Source organism: Mastacembelus armatus, chromosome 23 (assembly GCF_900324485.2).
Source record: "Mastacembelus armatus chromosome 23, fMasArm1.2, whole genome shotgun sequence".
In the NCBI taxonomy this organism is placed as follows: Eukaryota; Metazoa; Chordata; class Actinopteri; order Synbranchiformes; family Mastacembelidae; genus Mastacembelus; species Mastacembelus armatus.
This window is the reverse complement of record NC_046655.1, coordinates 13059026-13079229: the sequence shown is the minus strand read 5'-3', so window position 1 is coordinate 13079229 and position 20204 is coordinate 13059026. Positions and strand designations below refer to the sequence as shown.

The following is a 20204-nucleotide window of genomic DNA, read 5'->3' as shown; positions in this document are numbered from 1 at the left end:
GTACCTCCAGGCAACAACAGAGAAGCCCCTCCACCTCCCACAGCCCACATGATAATTATCACTGCTGGCTGTGGCTGAGCCTGTGGTGTAGCATGTCCAAGCACCGGCTCAGTAAACTTTCCGTACTGCATGGTCCTGTGGTTAAAATGAATCACATCGGTGGTGAGCGTGTAATATAATATATGGAAGCTATCCATGTTGCTTAGAAGGCTCAGAGTATTTTACAGGAATAAAATAAACAATTAAAAATGACTCAGTAAACCTTAATTACTGGAATCAAGGGCTGGAAGATTTTATTATGAAATCCTTGGATGGAAATTTGTGGTTTGGGTTACATAACTCTATTTGGATTTTCATTAATAAGGACAAAAAAGTTTGCTAGTAATAAAAGTCATTTTAAATAGACTTTGAACCACGTTTATGTTTTGGCATTGGGCTTTCAGTTGGCCATCTTGCACAAAGTTGTGAGATTTTTGGCTCTGCCACTTTAGTTACACAACACTTGAGATTATTTCTGCTTCCAGAGAAGCTCTGCCACAGAATTTGTCTAAGTAAACTCCAATCTGTGCTCTTTGCAGTGAGCTGCATGTGACACACCACCCTGTCAGAGTGGATCAGGCCCAGGCCCAGAATCCTGTACACCACCAATTCATCTTAATTCCAAGTGGGCTGTTGAAATCTCCCTTATATAAACCTCTCTGTCATGGCTTCTCATGAGTCACTGAGCCTTCTGACTTCACCGATCTCCCATTTATAGCTGCTCCATCAACACTTTTTAATAAAGAACAAGTGTGAAGTTTCTCCCTGGATTCAAATGAGATGTTTGCTCATTCAGATACAGCACAGAAACCTTCACACATGACTCTGACTGAAGCAAGTGAAGACTAACAGATGCTGCAAACACATAAGCCCATGAGCCTTTTGTCTACATCTTTATATGCAGAACTGAACTATCAACAACACCGTAAAGTCAATGGGCTGTTGGTTAAAGGGCCAATAAGTGTACGATTTTTACTGCCACCAGCACAACCAACAATGTGTGGAGCTTTATAGGACTGTTGGTGAACATTCACAGTGTTGCATCTCCAGATCTTTACAGATCTTTTTGGTGCTTTAGCTCCAAAACAAAACTCTATCTAATTCCACACAAATCATCATCTTTTCCACTTACTGACCATAAATCACAAGACATTTAGGCTTTACCCCCCCCCTTTTTTTTAAAGCTCAAACAGAAATATGATTATTATGGCTCTAATTAGCAGCAAACATGAACAGACAGATCAGAGCAAATGTTCTATCAGAGATTATTAAATGTAATTGAGAGAAAAGACCACTGATGTGTGTCTTCGGTGATGATGCCTAAAATGGAGAAATGTGATTGCTATTGATCCGATTTAACAGTTCACTGACTGCGGTGTTTGGCTGGAGTGGAGGGTGCCCCCTGAGGGAGAAAACCAGAGCTGCAGACACAGTGACAGGATGGTAGAGTAAAAGAAAATACTAAGGAGAGAAGAAGCCAGACAAAGAAGAGAGCACTGGCTGTTTTCCTTCAGGTCAGGGTGCACAGTGCTGACACTGGGCTTGTACTGAGGCTGGAGACAGGCCTGGAAACTGGCTCGGTCAACGAAACATGCCTCTGAGAGCAATTAGGAGGCCAATTACTTTCTTCTTATAAAGAATGGCATGTCAGGGCTTGCCAGCTCCAGTGTGGCATCCTTTCTGACATCTGTCCTCAGCAACAACCCATCCTGATGCTTTTCACCTCCATTGTCTGTCCAGAGCAGCACAACTGGCCAACTGGGCAAACTGAGGAAGAAGAAGAAAGCCAGACCTGCAACAATTCCCTAGGTATCGATACTGGTTTAACAGTTCCCAACAATACGATGCACTGAAAAGGTTTATTACGAGCAAAGAAAACATGAGCAGAAGCAGTCAACTGTCTTCAGCTGTTTACCACCCTGTCAGTTTTGGCCTGATTTTTCTAAATGTCTTATTAAAGCCCAGACACTTGGAAATTTAAATTAGCCTTTTAATTAACTAAGTGTGAGCGCCATTTGGTAATTTAAATTATGAGAAGTGACAATGTGAGGCAGGATGTGCTGCTGTGATAATTCTTATTTTTGGTAAACAGCAGGAGATTTGGGAGGTGGAGCTGGATTGGAGGAATATTTTCCCAGAGCGACGTCTCAGCGGAGAGCCAGTTTGGCACGAGCAGAATGCCAGTCAGCCTCCACTGGGCCCCGGCAAACAGTTGTGTCCATCAACTGCGACCCAATCGGATCAGACAGAGAAGAGGCCGGCGGACCGCCGTCACAGAGAGCCAAACTCCAGAGCCCAGCAGAGGTCAAAGCACACAGAAGCATGCTGTCCAAATCCTCACTGCTGTTCTCCATCTGACAGGACTCATGTGGCAGCAGCAAGAGGCTGCTGAGAACCAGCTTCCAGAATTCATCTCACAAATACAGAGCACGACTGACAAATAACAATACTTCATCTACTACTACAAATACAACACATTACAATACCAACTAGAGCCTAATACTAACTTAACAAATCTGATTTTTCACATAAAATAATAACTGAATGTTTTGAACAAGCAAAGATGACACTTCTTTAATTTTATTTCATTGTTCTACATGTTGCTGTTGTTCACATGTAAGCTATTACGTGCTGCAATTTTGGTCAGGTACCTGTTCTCAGTGAGATAATCTATCCCAGAGGAGTTCCTAGGTCTTACAAAGATTAAACAAATACAGAAATTCTCATGTGCAATGCCACTGCTGCTGGTTATGCACAGCTTCTACCGCTACACGCTGCTGCACTGACACACCAGCTCACCCTGCTCTACTTTCCTTTGTTACCATACTTGGTGATGACATCTCTAGCCTTGTGCATTTTGTATATCTCATATTTCTTTCATGCAACAGATACTCTATGTGCCCGTTGGGTTCCCTTATCTAGAGCTGTTCGGGGGTTTATCATACTCTGCTCAGTCTCCAGCACTTGTTTGGGTTCACTGAGGAGCAACACCAGGAACAGGACCTATTCTTCAACATATAACTACTGCCACTTATGAAAATAATTGATCCAGCATACTCCAGCCTATCAGACTTATATAATAGAAGGTATGCATTATAAGTAACACTGACAGTGTTGACAATGACATCAGTGGTATTTGACTGCGTGCTGTAAAATGCCATGAACATTACTTCCATGCCTCTGTGCTCTGTGGTAGCATTAAGTGCTTTTATAATGAGCACAGTAAAACCTCTGAAGCTGCACTAAAACTACACTAGAGCATTATGAAATCAATGAATAATAACAACAATTACAGGAATAAAAAAAATGCAATATTTCTGCTCAGAAACTGGAAGATGGCAACAGCAGAATTGGTTTCTAAGTGACAACACAACGTTCATAACCAACTATATAAATGTATATGATATTACCCCCTGTTTTTTGTGATTTTGAACATTTATATTTCACGGACAACACAGCCTTTATTCCCCCTGCAATGCACTGAATCCCAAGGTACAGTCCTCTTTTGTCCTCCTCTCAACTCTGCGTGCAGCCAGATGGAGCTGTGCTTATTACCTCGGATCTCACTGTGATTGGACCTGCCCTGCTCCACCAGGGGGACCCACATACTGTAAGCATGGGCATGGCCTCCCCAACTAAGCCCCCTGTGACCTTGGATTGGGGTGCAGTGCCCTGGGAGCCTGTGGAATCAACAATATGTGGTGGGGAAGGCGCTGGGCATACAAACAGTCCATTACCATCCATAATGCTGGCTCTGTGCTGTTCCGATCCAGAAACCTTACAGCTCTACCATCTTCTTTCATTTTGTCCTGCCAGGGAGGGGAAATCTCCCTCCCTGTGCCTGTGCAATCTGGCCAAAGAGGAAGAGAGCAGAGTACATGAATAAAGGGACTGGTTTGCTCCAGGCACAGCTGAAATTGCTCAATTACGGGGCTCTATTTGAGATCAGTGTGGGAGGGAGTGGCAGGGCCAAGCTCTGAGGGCTTTCCCTTTATGCCTTCTTCTGTCTCTGCCCTTTGTAATGTGGGCACTATATGTTACAGAATATACTGTGAACTGCAGGCATAAAGTAAAAGTGCAATGAAACAGGTGCATCTGTAACTATAAGTGTGGAGAAATTAAACTATACCCCCTGGATGCAGCGGTATGACGTCGGTACGACTTAACAGACTCATTCACATTTCACCATAATGTAAAATATGACTTTAATCAGTTTCATCCCTGTTCAGCTCAACAAATTAATAGGAAGCAAAGAAACAGAAACAGAGTATGATTAACTCAAGCTGGATGTATGTAATTGCTACCAATAGTACATTCAGCTTTGACTAACCATGATTATAGAGATAGATTACCTCTATAGAAAGCAAACATGTATTTTATTATGTTAAAAGCACGGCAGCTGCAACATAAAAGAACTGCTCATGCAGCTTTCGCTTTACTTTTCACACTCACCGAACCACAACAGAGAAACCATCATGGCGCCTAATCAGAAACGTCAAACGACCTTTACCTAAATGCTACGATTTCATAACAATAAATGTTCCCTTTGAGGAATTATCTACGAACAAAAGAGTTTCAACTGAAGTGAAGTAAGCCCAGCCCAGCACAAGTCATCGCTGCTAATGCTGAGGACTCTACAATCAGACAGCATTGTAGCTGGAGTGGGACGCTCTCCTGCATGATCATTAGGCAAATGGAGATGCAGCACCGGAGAGCATGCAGTGTCATTTACTGTGATTCTTCTTCATTCTGCGGATTTAGAAAAAGCAAAATGCTACATTATGTGTGCTATTGTGTAATTGTCTTTCAAACGCTAAAAGTTCTGCTCTCTAGAGAGTTATTGTATCCGAATAGACATAGTTTGTGCTGCAGTACGAGAGAAACTGTATTAAATCAACTACAGGAGAAGTGTGTAATCTTATTACTTCTCTGCTCTAACTTAGTGAAAGCTGGTAACCTTGGAAAGAAAGAGGAGAACAAGATCGAGGTCAGACTTTCAAGTCCAAGACATTGTCTGCTAAAATTATAGGGGCCATTCTCTATAATGGCTGCACTGAGGAAAACAGAATTAATCAAGATTACTGAGCAGGATAGAGTGAAGGTAGCTCACTGTAGGGAGAGAGAACAGCAGAGGCTCAGCATTAGTAGTGAGCTTAGCACTGCTCAGATAAATAGGTGATTTATTGAAGCCATTAAACAGTGAGGGGCAGCCCACACATCTCATTACACAACTTAGATTGTTTATAGTTGGTAAAAAAAAAAAAAGCTGTGGCTCCAGTTATGAATGAGGACATTCGATCCTAAGAACAGCTTCGCATGAGAGGTTAAACTGATGTAAGCAATGAAAATCTAAGCAGAGAGAAATAGGGAAAAACGACAAAAAATGGGAGTGTTGGATCAGCCTGTGACTTGGTTTAAGACATACTGCCTCAAAATACCCACCCCCATGTTTGATCATGTTTATTGTCTTCAGCCATCTGCAGCTGATAACCCTTGACTGAACAAGCTGTTAGTAATCCCATGTGGAAATGTTAGAAATATCTGTACTTGTTCAGAAACTATAACGGAGTATCGTACGGGCGAAACACAAAACAGCTCTAAAATAAAGCCAAGAGAGTGAGAAGGAGCTGATCTAAGGACTCAGATGTCTGAAGAGATATCTTCATTTCTTTAAAATAGGAGTTAAAGCTGCTTCTGAGGCAATGTTGTGCCTGAAGCAAAGCTTCTCTGCAACCTACTGCTGGAGTGCTTCAGATTTTTGCCACCAGGAAAACCAGAAAACACAGCGACAAAGGAAAATGACAGTGAACCTGTGACCTTGTGAGTCTCCCCAGTCTGATTCTATCACGTAGGGAAATACACAGAAGATCAGCCAAAAAAATCAGTTTTAAAAAAGGAAAACCTAACAGGGAAACAGTATCACTGAGTTTGACACTGTTGCTCCCATTCAGCGCCAGCTCAGTGTGTTCCTGTGACATTTAAAGGAATTATGAGGTGTTAGGAAAAATGACAACCGCTTTGTCTCTGTTAAAGAGCTTAGCCAAGACATGAAGAGCATGAGCTTTGAAAACACAAAAACCTTTCCTTGTCTGGTGGCACTCGAGTGCACCACTTGCCGGGCTGAAAATCTGTGAAAGCGTTGCTGTGACTTGGGGCACGTCGCCTCCTTCTTGTCTCATTGATGTCAAGTTTACGTAAACAGATTCTGAGTTCTGCAGGGTGACAGTGGAATTAAAAGTAATACTAAAAGGAAGAGACAACATGGCTTCACTTGTTGGTGTTACTCCTGAAAGGCATGTGATCACTAGCTTTAAGGAGCACAACCTGATCTTTAGATTTTACCATAACAGATGCCTTTTTAAATAACAATGCAACAATAACGGCTTTACACCTTGGACAAACATTTATCTGGATACTACAAGCAGGAACTCTGTCAGCAAACGCTTACAGATATTATGGTCTGCCGTAAAGTTTTACACAAACCCAGATTTACTTAATTTCAGTGTAATTTGGCTTGTCTCTGCACCCTCCAGCTCTCTCCAGATGTCTCCTAGTTACTTCATAAATCTCCTCCTAAACTGGCCTGATTCTTCATGTGAACGAGGGTGTATGCGTGAGAGGCCACCCTGCTCTGACCTTCAGCTGTGGGCCAACAGTCCAGACTGATCAGGCAAAGAGAAACCAACTGCCAGCCCTACTTCATCTACTGTCAGGTGTTGACAACCTGCATAAACAGCGAATGAGGAGCGTGGCTCACCTGAGGGGCAAAAGCCAGGATGAATGATCTGACGAGTCACTCAGATGAGAGCGAGTTCAGCTAGGCTAAATTTGTGATATGAGAAGGGAGGGGAAAGCACACCGTTACGGACTTTTAGATCCTGGAGGTTTCTGCCTATTTTAAAAGTGACAATATGTCTCATCTATTATGATGTGAGCTGTGTATTTTCTCTGTTACTTTACATATATATATATATATATATATATATATATATATATATATATATATATATGTATATATTTTCACCTGCAGATATCACCTCAAAAGATAAAACAGTTGCCACTGTGATATCTTTGTAAAATCCTCTGAGGATTTTGGTTTTGAGCTTCAGTGAATTAGTCTGATAAATACATGAACAGTGTTATTTAACCTTTACCTAGCAACACAAACTGTGTGCAAACAGTGATCTTTATGCAAGTCAATTTAATCCACTGCAAAGAGCAAGCCGATTTTGGATGATTGACACAAATATGATTGGTCTATCAGTCTATCAGTCATGCTATTAGGGTGTGCCATTATGAATCAGGCTTGATAGTTTGTGATTGGGCACTAACTCAAGTTGGGCTCATTAGCCGCTGCTGTTCACTGCAGCAGTTCAGATCCAAATCAATGAACTTCACTTCTTTAAAGGACAGTAACAGCTGTGGCCTTCAGAGCGGTGAGGTCAGTGTGACGCCAACCTGCCCCTCAGAGAGTCACTGTCAAAAGACGAAGCTGCTTCATCGCACGCGAAACTCAAACATTTTCACTGTGACACAGTTGCAAACAGTGATTATCATCAAAGCAGGAGTGATGTGCAGATAATGTAGAGGGTTTCAGGGCTGTATGTACATACCCAAGAAAAATTCATCCTGGGCATCCTATCCAGTCCTGCAATTATGCATGCAGACACTAATTTCCCACAAGGGAGAACACTGTGTGCCTGGCCTCTCTCTCCTGCCCCCTATGTGCTACGACAACATGAGGAAAAAGCTTATACAAACAAAAGCACACATACTCAGTCACACAACAAATCAGAGGAGGAGTGCTGCCCTCCAGGTATATCTCCGTCAGTACACAGAAAAACTTCATTATGGTGAAACAAATGTGTCCTCAGCTGCAAATCAGCCTCAGTGGCGGGTGCTCCTTCATAAACGCCTGGACAGTATTGAATTATACAGAAACTGACATTGCTGTTTAGTCCACCAGAGGTTCTGGATGAGTGTCTTGATGTGTATTGGAAGCGCAAACAAGCTCTAAAACTCGTTTGGTCTGTAAAATGTGCTTTTGATGGCTTCCGGGAGAAAGAGAGAGTGCCTCACAAAGCAGGTCTGCATTTCGTCAGAAGCGTTTTGCCATGGCTGACATGATCCTATTTTGAATGGTCCTTTGTGGTAATAAGGTCATTTGTCCTGTGCAAAGAAGAGGGGATCTAGAGTTGTCATACTCTGAGCTGCAGATAAATGTGAAAGACCAAGGCAGTGACAAGAATTTATGCAGTCACCCATTTCTTCTATGAAATTTAATGTAGGATAAAAACCCTCAGTGTGTGGAAACACAAATGAGGCCATTCAAACCACAGAATAGACTGTGGTAACAGAGCCGCTGCTCAGTTACTTGACTGATGGATACTGTACATCTTGCTCCACAGTTTACACAAAACTAATCAATTATGAATTTTCTCCAAGCTACTGGACGACTCTCTTACTTGGGTCAGACAACTGAACCAAACTCCAGGTGTGAGAGTGTTAAATGCATGGTGTACCCAAAAAAAAAAAAAGAAAGAAAGACAAACACAAATTGGTTTCCATATTTTGTCATCCTCAAAGGTGTGATGTGAAAGGCAGGCGAGTCAATGATGTGTTCCCTTTTTTAATCTTAATGCTCTTCTTCCTCTAATACCACACACAGCACATTAAAAACAAAACTCATCCAACACTGCTAATGAATATCTTTATCTTATTAAGTAAATGGCTTAGCTCCCTACCACACTATAGCTCTGTATTCATGAATAGCCTCACTGGGGTCCGACCCCCAGGCTGGCTCTGCTACGGAGCATGTTTAACGTCACACAGTCAAATTCTTTACTGCACTTTCAGGTTATAATTTTCTTGGATCCAGCAGGAATGAGTGTTTTCATAGCTATAGCGGGAATCCGATTATCATACAGGGATCACAGTCGTCATGGAAACCAAGGATGGTGCACGGTGTTAAGCCGTCCCTTACACATTCTAGAACGCTGGGAATTAGTGTGAAAATTCAGCTCCCTTAAAATAAAGATGTGACAAATTCCATCTTTCATATTAAGCAAAGCGTTGCCAAACAACAGGATGTATTCTGTTGTTCACCTGCATGTGTGGTAGGAACACAGCCTGTCCTTTCTCATAAAATATGCATACCATAGCACAAAAACATTAAACATACACTAGCTGCTGGTACACCAATTCATCACGACTCTAAGGGTAAGTTAAAATATACAAGTTTAAACAAAATGAAGAATCTTTTAATGCAGCTTTACGGTCACAGATACTAAACTCTAGAATCTTTAAAGGGACTCTCAATCTATCATCATGTGTTAGCAAAACATGTTGACATAAATTCTCTTCTCTGTCTAGCAAGCTGGAGGTGCAAATAGTAGCCTGCCTTTTCTTTTCTTGTCGCTGCACTGTATTCATTTTTCTTTTGAACATTTGTGAAAGAACAGGCTGTAGCAGCTGTTGCAGTACAGGCGTACTGTAGGACAGATTCCAAACAGATTTATGTCGCGTACCTTTTCCTAGCTTGCCACATGTTTTTTTTAATTTACAAAAACAAAAAAAAAATAAAAATCTGCTTCCAACTGAGCAGATTTTGGACAAATTAGAGAAAATAATACACAGCTGCAAGCACAGTATGGCTACGATAACACACGCATGCCTGGACACACACTTTGCTCGCAAAAATGTGGCAGTTTTCATTATTGTATCATCAAACAGGACAGTAACACACAGGAATAAGGCACCCTTTTTGACGACAAGGTACTATTGTAATTTGTTATTTTCCTACATTACGATAAAAAAAAAAGCAATTTGGAGACATGAGCAGGTTTACTATGTTCTAACACTTTTTGATTTAATTTTAATCAATAAAGAAAACCTGCAGCTTAATCCGTAATGGAATTCATTGTTAGCAGCAGCCCCAGCTGGATGTAAAGCACATCACTGAAACAGAACATTTCACTATTTTGTGCACAATATATATATTTTTTTCCATGTAAGATTAATTTGAACAATATTGCCTGGCTATGAAAAACAGAAAGTACATTTTCAAAAACAAGGACATCTGCAATCTAAAAAATCTGGTCTGATTCAGCAATGAAAGAAGAAAATTCAACAACACAATCAGTGAACACTGTCTGAGGGATTTTCTCATTATCCTTGATGAGCCAGGTGAAAGCTGGACTCTGTGAGGGGCATGAGGGAGGTGGGGGGGCGGGGCATGCAGGTGGATGTAAACAACGCTGTGAAGAGGAGACAAATGAACCCGGACTGTCTTGGCCACGCCAGAAGAGGACGGCCATCTGCAGGCTCGTTCTGTAAAAAGCTGAACTTGCTACCAATCACCGAAGAGTGAAAACTCTGTTCCTACCTCTCTGTCTCTCTGTCATGTGTCATTTCAATCACATCTATTCTTCCTTTCTGCTCTTGCCGCCTGCATTTTTTATGACTAAACAGTGTGATATCATTCCAGTGTGGCTGGAGACTTAATTAGAGCCTGTCACAGCTCTGATATATGAACGTGGACAAGACATTCCTTCTTCATGAACTGAAATTAGGAGAATTTGCCTGAAAATGATCTAGTCTGAGATTCCCTCACTGTGCTGTCAGAATGTTTATTTAGCACCTGGATTAAAAAAAAAAAAAAAAAAAAAAATCAATTACAGACACAGCCATCCTTTATTACCCCTGTCATCCATCAGCAGTCAGCAGAGACAGAAATCAGTAAAGCAAACACGAAAAACACAACATGATGCATTTAATCAATACAGGGACTGAATTTCCAGGTCAGTCGTTTGTTGCAGGGTGATATTCGGCCGTGTGGGGTGGAGATGATACCGAGGGTTGCCCCTGAACCCTCGACCCCACCCACATGCACGGCGCTGCCTGGGGCCACAACAGCTCCCACCTCACTCTGGTAAACACAACAAACAATATGCCCACGCACATAACAAAAGACATGACTCCGAGCACTGTCATCACTCATCATACTGACACAAAAGCGGATGCAGCTCAGATACCGTGCGAGTGGTATAATAATGTGCACAGAGACATGATATTTTCTGGATGCTAGGAGACAAACAGACAGGCCAGGCTGAATGGGATCAATGCAGGAATGAACACACGAGTGCCTGGTGCATGAAAAGGCAAATGGACTAAGAAAAAAGGTCCTTGACCAGCAGAAGTAACAGCCTTGAGCTGTGTGAAGGAGACGACCTGATAAAAGAAAGTCAGAGGAAATCTCTGAGCATCATAGAACGACTGACTAGTATTTCAGTGTAGGCGAATGATTCTGAGCAGTTCGCTGCCATTTTGAGCAACGTGTCTTATAGAGACAGATGCAAGAAAGAAATGTGTAAATAGAGAATGCATTCATGAACCAGTTAGCACCACGGACTGAGCTCTAAGGCTTTGGGTCTTTAGTACCAGTCAAGCCTACTAGAGCATGATGCTGCCTGGATTGATTGATGGACCAAAGGGGGAAAAGCAGGTGGGGTACGAGACGCGCACAGGAGAGAACCTGAGGTCAGACACTGTCACTGATCTGACTGGTGCATTCAGGAAAAAGTGCCCGCTAATTCAGCTCACTAAAAGCTCTTAAAGCCTGAGCTCCATCACAACCAGCACTTCCTGCTCTCGTCCAGGAGGAGGAAACATGGAGAGAAAAACGTGACTGACATCACATTTAGTTTCCAATTACTAAGCAAGTGTAAATATTGACCTTCCTAGTCAGTGTCTGCCTTGTATCAATTTTTGCCTGTGTCACTTATGATGCATGCACATTTTCAGTGATTGTTTGCAAAACAAATTGAAGAATGTAATTACATGTAAATCAGTATGCAGTTTCTTGTAGCAATTTCCAGCTAGTGGACAGACACCTTTATCATGGTTATGTTATTAGATATAAGAACAGTTTGTGTTGCTGTGACAAATAAGTATTGAAATAAGTCCCCACCAAAGAAAATCATTTGTAGACATGGGAACAGGTTATAACAGCCTGACTGCACTATAATCTTATACAGCTGCAAATATTCTTATTTTTTACTGTCAACAAATCCCCCAAAAAAACAAAACAATCATCTTCTCCAGATGATATAAATCTGTCAAAACGGGTCACTACAGGGTACATCTTAAAAGGGGCTGAATAACAGTTGGGGCTTGTAGTTCAGAGGAAATATTATTCAAACAGAAGTAAACATTTGTTGAGGACTATTTTCAGATGTGGATTAATAAATATTTGTTGTTCCATGGAGTATTTAGAGCAGCAGGACGATGTATGTGGGATTACCTCCAAACAAACTACCATGTGTGTTCATGGTAATGAAGGTATTTGTCTCTCAGCACAACCGTTTGGCTTATTGATGTATTTTAATTGTTTTTGGATAAAAACAGATAAATGGAGAACTAATGCAACACACGCCTCACCAGACTAGACTTATTTAATGCAATTAACTGTCATGTTTTTGGCCTTTAAATGATATGTGTAACTACTTTACTGGAGTAATCCATTATGACAGCACAAACACCAAAACAATCTATCTATGGATATTTTTTTTTTATTAAACTTTTGGCCTATAAAATGCCAGAAAATAATTAAATCTCTATTCCTCAATTCCTCAATTCCTTCCTTGTCTTAAACAATCCAAAACCCAAACATCTTCAAATCAAATTTAAAAATTTAGATAAAAAACGTGAGAATCTAATAAAGACAATTGTCAAAACTGTGTTAGAGAAATTTTCTGTTGATTATTTAAATATAAGTGACAGCTAACTAAAGAGACTGTTCTACCGTTTTATTGAGATGACACAACTAAATGCAAATGACCAGCCTGTAGTTCTGCACAAATAACAAATTATTAGTGAGATGTCACCTTTAAAACAAGCAGAATGGGTTATCTTGGTGCCTGCACTCACTCCCTACACACATTTTAGTCTCAAACTGTGACCACACAATGACTATTGGTAGAAACGGTAAATTAGCAGAGTGCATTCAGTGAATGTCAGATTCAAGCCACCATAATCCAGCAGCTCATTCTGTGTGAGCTGTGCTTTCTCTGTGCATCCTGGGTAATTTGTTTCTCCTGGGGGTTTATCATATCAGAAGCTCCAGAGGTTATTTATACTGACAGTTATGGCACAGAGAGAGAAGGAGAGGGAGGTTGGGTTTAGTCAAGAGAAAAGCACTCCATTTAAACTATTTGGAGGTTCATCTAAACTATTATTAATACAGTTTTAGCTCCACAAGTTCTGATGCTGGTTAACTCAGTCCCCCTCGACTTTGGCAATTAACTTCCTGGGATTTAAACTTTACTTTCCACTGTATGAAGCTGTTTAACATGACATATTGCTAGTCTTCACACCCAGGTGGTCTCAAAATGTGGAAGGTTGGATTTTGCTAGTTGGTTTTATGAATAATGCATAAGCTCAACGTGCTGCTGTTAATCACAACGATCTCACACTTTGCTATATCTCCCCCCCAACGCCCCGGCACACTTCCACCTTTCTCTTCTGATCTGAGAACAGATGATGTGAAATCAGGTGGAGATGTTAAGGAGCATGAGATAAAGAAATGGTGAAAAAGTATATATTCCTGTACTAGCTAAACATTTCACTTGGGAGTGAGGGTGTGTAGGGGGGGTGTCACTAAAGGAAATGTATAGGCTCTGATTGCATTTTACCAGGCTTTTTAAACCTGGCTTTTGTGCAAATCCTCATCAAACGAATGCAGGGTGAAGGTGAATTTATCCTCACAGAAGCCTTTTACATGACCCACTTGCGTCTCTGTACTTCATTCCACCCAGCAGGAAGAAGAAGGAACTTGAAAAGCTCTGAAATGGAGCGGCAGTGCTGCTTTTTCCTTCCTCAACCTTGCAATCATGAAGACATAAATCACAATTTTGCACATGAATACAGTTCATTTACATGGTTGTGTATTCATGTTTGTGCAGTGTACTGCACTGAGACCCATCTATAATGGGATCTTTTTCTCCCGTAGCGGGCCTCCTCGATGGGGTGTCTGATAAGATACGTCCAAGTGGACATCTAAGATCAGTGATTACCCTCCATTTACCACAGCCTGCTCTCCTTTAGGCCATCAGAGTTTGGAGAAAATGCCAGATTTGAAGATAACCTCCTGGATTCTTTCACTCTGTGTAAGCCAGTTAACATGATAGATCCTTTAATTGCAGTAAACCAGGACTGAGTGTGTGGTTAAACAGAGACAGTGACACCACTGACCCTGGTAAATAGAAAGCACAGAGACAAAGGCTGTTTGGCAGGGTGAAAATCCAAGACTCTGATCAGTGACCAAGAGGAGGTGTGTTAAGTCTAAAAGAAGAACAGTCCAGTTAACACACAACTATCCTTTGAGGTAGGATAGGGGTCAGTGGTCACTGCGAAGCAGCTGCAGCACCGTGTACACTGCACTGATGTTACTGCACTCTATCTACATTTAAACTATATTACGTTAATTAAATGTCTAATTTGTCTAATTGCTTTCCTTTATTTCTCATCCTTAGTTCATATTTTGCTGAACACTCCAGCTACAATCTGTATTATGATAATTAAATATGTTTAAAGCGTGCTTCTCTTGAATTTCCCTTTCCCCTTCGGTAACCTGTGCACCGAGCAGTACAAACGATTGCACTTTCTTGGTGCTGTCAGCTTTGCCCCCTTCCATCTCCGTAAACAGAGGTCTCTGGTGAATATGCAGCCTTCTGTGCAGTCGGAGATGTAGTGATTAAAAAGTAGCTCCTCTGTTCTGCTTGGATCACAGCAGACAGCACCCTGGTTTACTCAGCACAATGACGAGCACGACAGCTGCAGTGTACCAAGATGCAAAACAGATCCTCGCTCTATCCCCGTCATCACCTTCCTTCATCACTTCCTTCCCTTGGAGACCACTTCCTGTCACCTGTGTCATGTGTCCTACCTCCTGCTATCAATGTTCCTGCTGCCCGATGATTTCTCTACTAGAAGGAAGGTTAATGACGGACACTAGGCTTCAGACAGAACCAAGTGGTCTGTGTGGTCAGGTCAGACAGTGAAACCACATCTGTGAACCCTCCCCAATCTGTTTGACACAGGAAAATGAACCTGTGGTGGCTGTTAGTCCAAGTCTATCTATCTGCCATAAGTGTGCACTCACCAGCCTTCCTGCCAGTTTTCATTGTGGGACCACTCCCAGCCCACACAGACACGGACATCTCAGAAGAGAAAAATGACCACGCCTTGGTTTTCCAGAGCTGACAGAGAGGAACAGCAGTCAGGGCAGATGGGAGGGGACTGAATGCATGGATGCCTCCCAGTTCAGGAGAGCATCGAGCCGAACAATCACAGCCACACGTGTTAGACTGTTCCAGACCGTGTTATTAACAGACCAGCGGAAAAACATTTAACTCATGCCTATTCAATTATGCTAATGCCAACATATACAAATGACCCAGGTTAGTTATTAGCTGTCTCAATTAGGAGATGTGTATGTGGTTCAGAAGTGTGAGAGAGAGGAAGAGAGAGAACGTGACGGCTGTTTTCTGTCTACTGGTAATAACATAAGCCTTAGGGCAGGACTTGGGCAGCTTTTATTTTTCAGGCGGGGTGCGTGGGAAGCTGGAGGGTTCAGGGGGCTGGATATCCTCTGTACTTCAGAGCATGCAATGAAGTACAAAATCAATGTCATGCTGAGCTCATGTATGCATATTTGTGTGGACGTGCGTGGGTTAAATGCATGAGCGGTGGCTCCTGCAGCATCTCTCTGGCTTCTCACAGTGTATTAATGCTGTGACAAGGCTCCGAGTGGCCACGTCCAACGTTTACTTTGAACTTAGTAAGCGTCAAAGATCAGAGAGCAGACGGCAGTGAGCTTTTCTCTAACAGCCCTTACAGAAAATAACATATTCATGCCTGAAGTCACAGTCTCTCACCGTGTTCACCATTATCACAGACTCAAAATACATCCAATTAATTCATGACGGCAGGTTCATTTGCATCTAGCTATGGAATATATAGACATACTTACTATAAAAATGTTATTGCATTAATGATTGTACCTCAAGTGTTTTCATAGTAGTAAAAGCATGCATTAGGAGCAATAAACTGCATCCAACTAATGCCTGACTGACTCCTACATCACATTTATTTCAGCCAAAGCAGATTAATCACAATGATTTGTAGTGTGAAATGAAGCGTGTTGCCATGGGAGATGGCGTTGTTGGATATGACACACCAATGCTGAGCAAGGCAAACACAAAGTGTACGCTCCAGATTTGTAGTTGTGAGCTCTGTGAGTGCAAGAAGAGAATTAACGCAGAACATCTGCTGAATTTACAGCAGGGGCGGGGCCAAGACCTGCTTTTTCTACATATGTTTCCATTGCACAGTAGTGAAACACAACCATTTTCTGATAGTGATGTCTCCGTGCTCACATATACATTTCAATCTTTCATGAATTCAAGTTTGACTTGGAAAAATATTTTTTTCTTTTTACTATAACATTTAAAAATGAAATAAATCTACGGAGCTATAGGAAAGTGCATGACAAGCGTCCCTGACTGAAAGCCAACACAGATTTAAAGCTCCAGTGGATTTAACACACTGAAGAAAAGAAGCACACACCCTGTTTGCCAGCTTTTCCAATTTGGTGACTCTGGTAATTATTTAGCCAGAATACCTGGTTAAGTACTGAGCCCCGACAGTCAGTGATGGTTCACAGACCCGTACAGACTGAGGCTGGTAAAAATGAAGACACTGCTGTCTCTGTGACTGCCTTCTTCTAGCAAAATGTAAAATCTGTCATTCCTCACAGTATATTATCTAATCACAGTATGAATAATCTTTACAAACAAGGCAATGTTCTCCATCGTTTCACACTGTGAACATGTAGTCTGATTTTTGCCATCATTCCGAGCCTATCACCGTATGATTCTGAACTATATGGACTACTGGTGCAGTCCACAAGAGGTGGTGCTGAAATTTCACCCTCTGCTTGTTGCACCTCTCCCCCTCTGTACAGGAGCGCTGTCCATGGTCTGAATCAGCGCTGCATGGCCTGTGCACAGAGGCCCTTCCCACGCAGGAAAGAAATGGGGAACTTGCTTCCTGGCTGACTGGGTGGAGCAGGAAGGACCTTGTCTCAGTCAGGTCTGTCTGTAAGAGGCAAAGGAGCCCTCGTCACAGCAGGCAGGGAGCTCCACACCCTGTTTGCTTCAGAGATGTCACATGTGACGGCGTCATCTATAAAGGGATGGGGGTGCTAGAAACCTGAATCCCATACATCCCCTAGATAGATGCAAAACATGACTGTGGGACTCGATGATATTTTGCCTGTCTCAAAAACAATGATCTCAGTAATAGTTTGCTCAAATGTGTGAATGTCTTCGGCAGGCAAGTGATGTGTGATACAAAAGTGATGACAGCAGACGCCGTGCCTTTCAGCAATCAAAGGCCTCTTTTGTTATTTCTATTTTCTGCTTCATGCATGTGTTTTACCCTATTGCATATTGTGAATATGCATCCAGTAGGGTGAATGTGTGAAAGGAACGGCTGATCCCTGCACATGAGAGGCCAACCCCTCTCGGTCCTGTCTTTCCACTGAGTAGGAGCGCCAGCCAATCAGAGTGGATGAGGCAATGAGTCATGGAGAGAGCGGACTGCTTCCAGTGGACCGAAAGGAGCTGCCTGCCGCTCTTGGCATGAAAGCTTCAATGTTCATAGATGGAGTGATCAACAGAATTTACAGAAATATTCTAGGTGTAGTATTATTTTAGTCTCCTCAGGTACACAATTGTCTTTCACTGTTTTATGAGCCATTACTCTCAAATGTTGCTGCTCCTTAATAACTCGCAGAACACCCACGGTGACAGTGCAAGGTTACATGAAGGTCAACATTTTGCCTATTTGCAACTCAGGTTGAGCTGTGTTTAGGCTTCATAAATGCAATGATACAGCATGTGCCAGTCAAGGCTGAACAGCCGTTAGATAAACAAAAACACTGCGTGAATGGGCTGTGTGAGTGAGCGCCAGAGACGTTCATTAACTATTGATGCAATGGGGGATCTCACAGCTGGATACACACACACAACACACTATGGATACACACGCAACACACACAACAGTTCTTAAATCGCATGACAATGCCAGTGGGAACAACGATGTGCAGAAAAATGATGAAATTGTCCTTAAAATGAATAAATCATGGCCTCAAAAAAATGACTCCAGATTTTACATATAAATCTAATTGTAACAAAGGCTTGAATATGAGAGGTGAGTAGATTGTTCAGGTCCACTACTGGATGTACAAATCCATTCTCCATGGAGCCACAAAGGCACTGTGGAAGTGAGTAGGATTTATTGGACCTTGCAGGAGAATAAAGGATTTGGAAGGTGGTGGAAAAATGGAGTCAAAATAGAACTAAAATCCAAGTGAATTGGTTTTGAATCTGAAAAGACAGAAGCTGCATGTTTGCTTTCATGGCTTGTTCCTGCACAAGACAATAGAATCAAATAGACAGGAGCTATTTGAAGCCCCACAGAATACCAGCCTTCACCTCTTTCATGTTTCTAAATGAGAGAAGTGGAAAAAATAAAAGTGCAAACGTTATTAAGAACACAGAAGCTTTGTTCAGCCTCTGGCCCTCTAGACTGTCTTTGTTTAAAAGTCTACTGTACGTCAGCAAGCATGGATGGAGGGAGGGAAGGAAGCGAGAGAGACCAGTTCAATTCAGTTGAATCTGGGATAATGAGGACAGAGAGGGAGAGATAAGGGATGACAAAGGGGAAATGACAAACAGCAGGGAAAGCAGCGTAGTGATTCGATTACAGTGGAACTTCTCATTAAAAGACCGAGAAAGCAAGCCCCATGTTAGGCAGCCACTGTATCAAACTATAGGTGCAACTGCTAAATATGGCATGTTTTTTCTCCTTTCTCTAAAGAATAAGTGTCTCTCCTGACATCACTGCTGCCACCGCTGTCACAGTGAGCGTGAGAAGCAGCTGCTGATCTAGAGCTCAGCCTAACCCTCGTTGGGAGTCTGCTTATCCCTGTTACTAATGTCACGCATCCTATCAGCTGGAGAGCCACATCCAGCCACTCATAAATACACACACACACCAACAGGACCGCTAATATTTGGAACAGTTTTCAAGAAGCATAGAAATGGGAGATTCTAAAGAGAACTCATTATATGGGGGAGAAATGCTTTATTAATGTCAGGAAGTCAACTTTAATCTCTAGTGAGAGCATTAAATGCCACACTGCTGAGGCAACAGGAGCATTTCAAAACAAGAAAGTCTGGCAAATAATCTTCCCGCTCTCGTCAATTTCTACAAAATGGATCAGATCTTGCAAATTTGTGTTTTCTTTTCAGTAACTCCCTGTCACTGTAAATCTGACATCCATCATCTTGGATTGGCCACTGTCAAAGACACTACACCTCTTCCTCCTCCTGTATATGTCCTGACTTGTCCAATCACACATACAGCACAGTGTCCTACGAGCCATCACATCAGAAACAGCACGTTCTCTTCATTTCAAACACATATGACATGTATTATTTTCAAAGCAGCCACACAGACCAAAGCTCTTATGCCTCTTTGACTGTGAAACCTCCACACTGTGACCGTCTCATGTGTTTATGATGTCTTACCTGGCAGCACACTGTCTCGCCTGGGTCCTCTTCTCAATCCCAGGAAGGGCTTCAAACAAGTTCTGCTTTCGCCGAGAGAGCTTGATGTGGCACTTTAAGAAAAAAAGTAAAAAAATAAAGGTTTAAAAAGCAATGTCCCCTTTGTTTCACACGGCAGCTCAAGAAGCGCTCACAACCACATGCTCAAACACCCAGTGAACAGCTCCGGTAAGCAAGCAGCTCGCTATCCCTGCACCCTCTGTCTGTCTGTGATACTCGCCTCCTCTCTTCCCGCCCACCTACTCCAGCCCCCTCCCCCAGCTTCTCCCTCTCTCTCCATAGCTTGCTCTCTTTTCAGATGAAATGCACACATCCCCTCTTTCTCTCAGCTCACTGCTTTCTGACATTTCCCCAACCCACTCACACCTTCTGCTCCACGAAAACAAATATCAATCGGATGTAGTATTCGAGCGCATTTCCACACACCATCAACAAACTTATTCTTGCCTTATGGAGCATTTCAGGTGACAT

At 42.2% G+C, this 20204-nt stretch overlaps 1 protein-coding gene across 1 annotated transcript in view; it reads right to left on the bottom strand.

The window, feature by feature from the left end:
• The window catches only part of syt1a (synaptotagmin Ia), a 62967-nt gene extending 43181 nt beyond the window's left edge, over nucleotides 1-19786 (bottom strand). The window contains exon 1 of the mRNA XM_026326937.1: nucleotides 19695-19786. The gene's annotated coding sequence lies outside the window, so the exon portion shown is untranslated. The remainder of the gene's footprint in view (nucleotides 1-19694) is intronic.
• Between the last annotated feature and the right edge of the window lie 418 nt (nucleotides 19787-20204).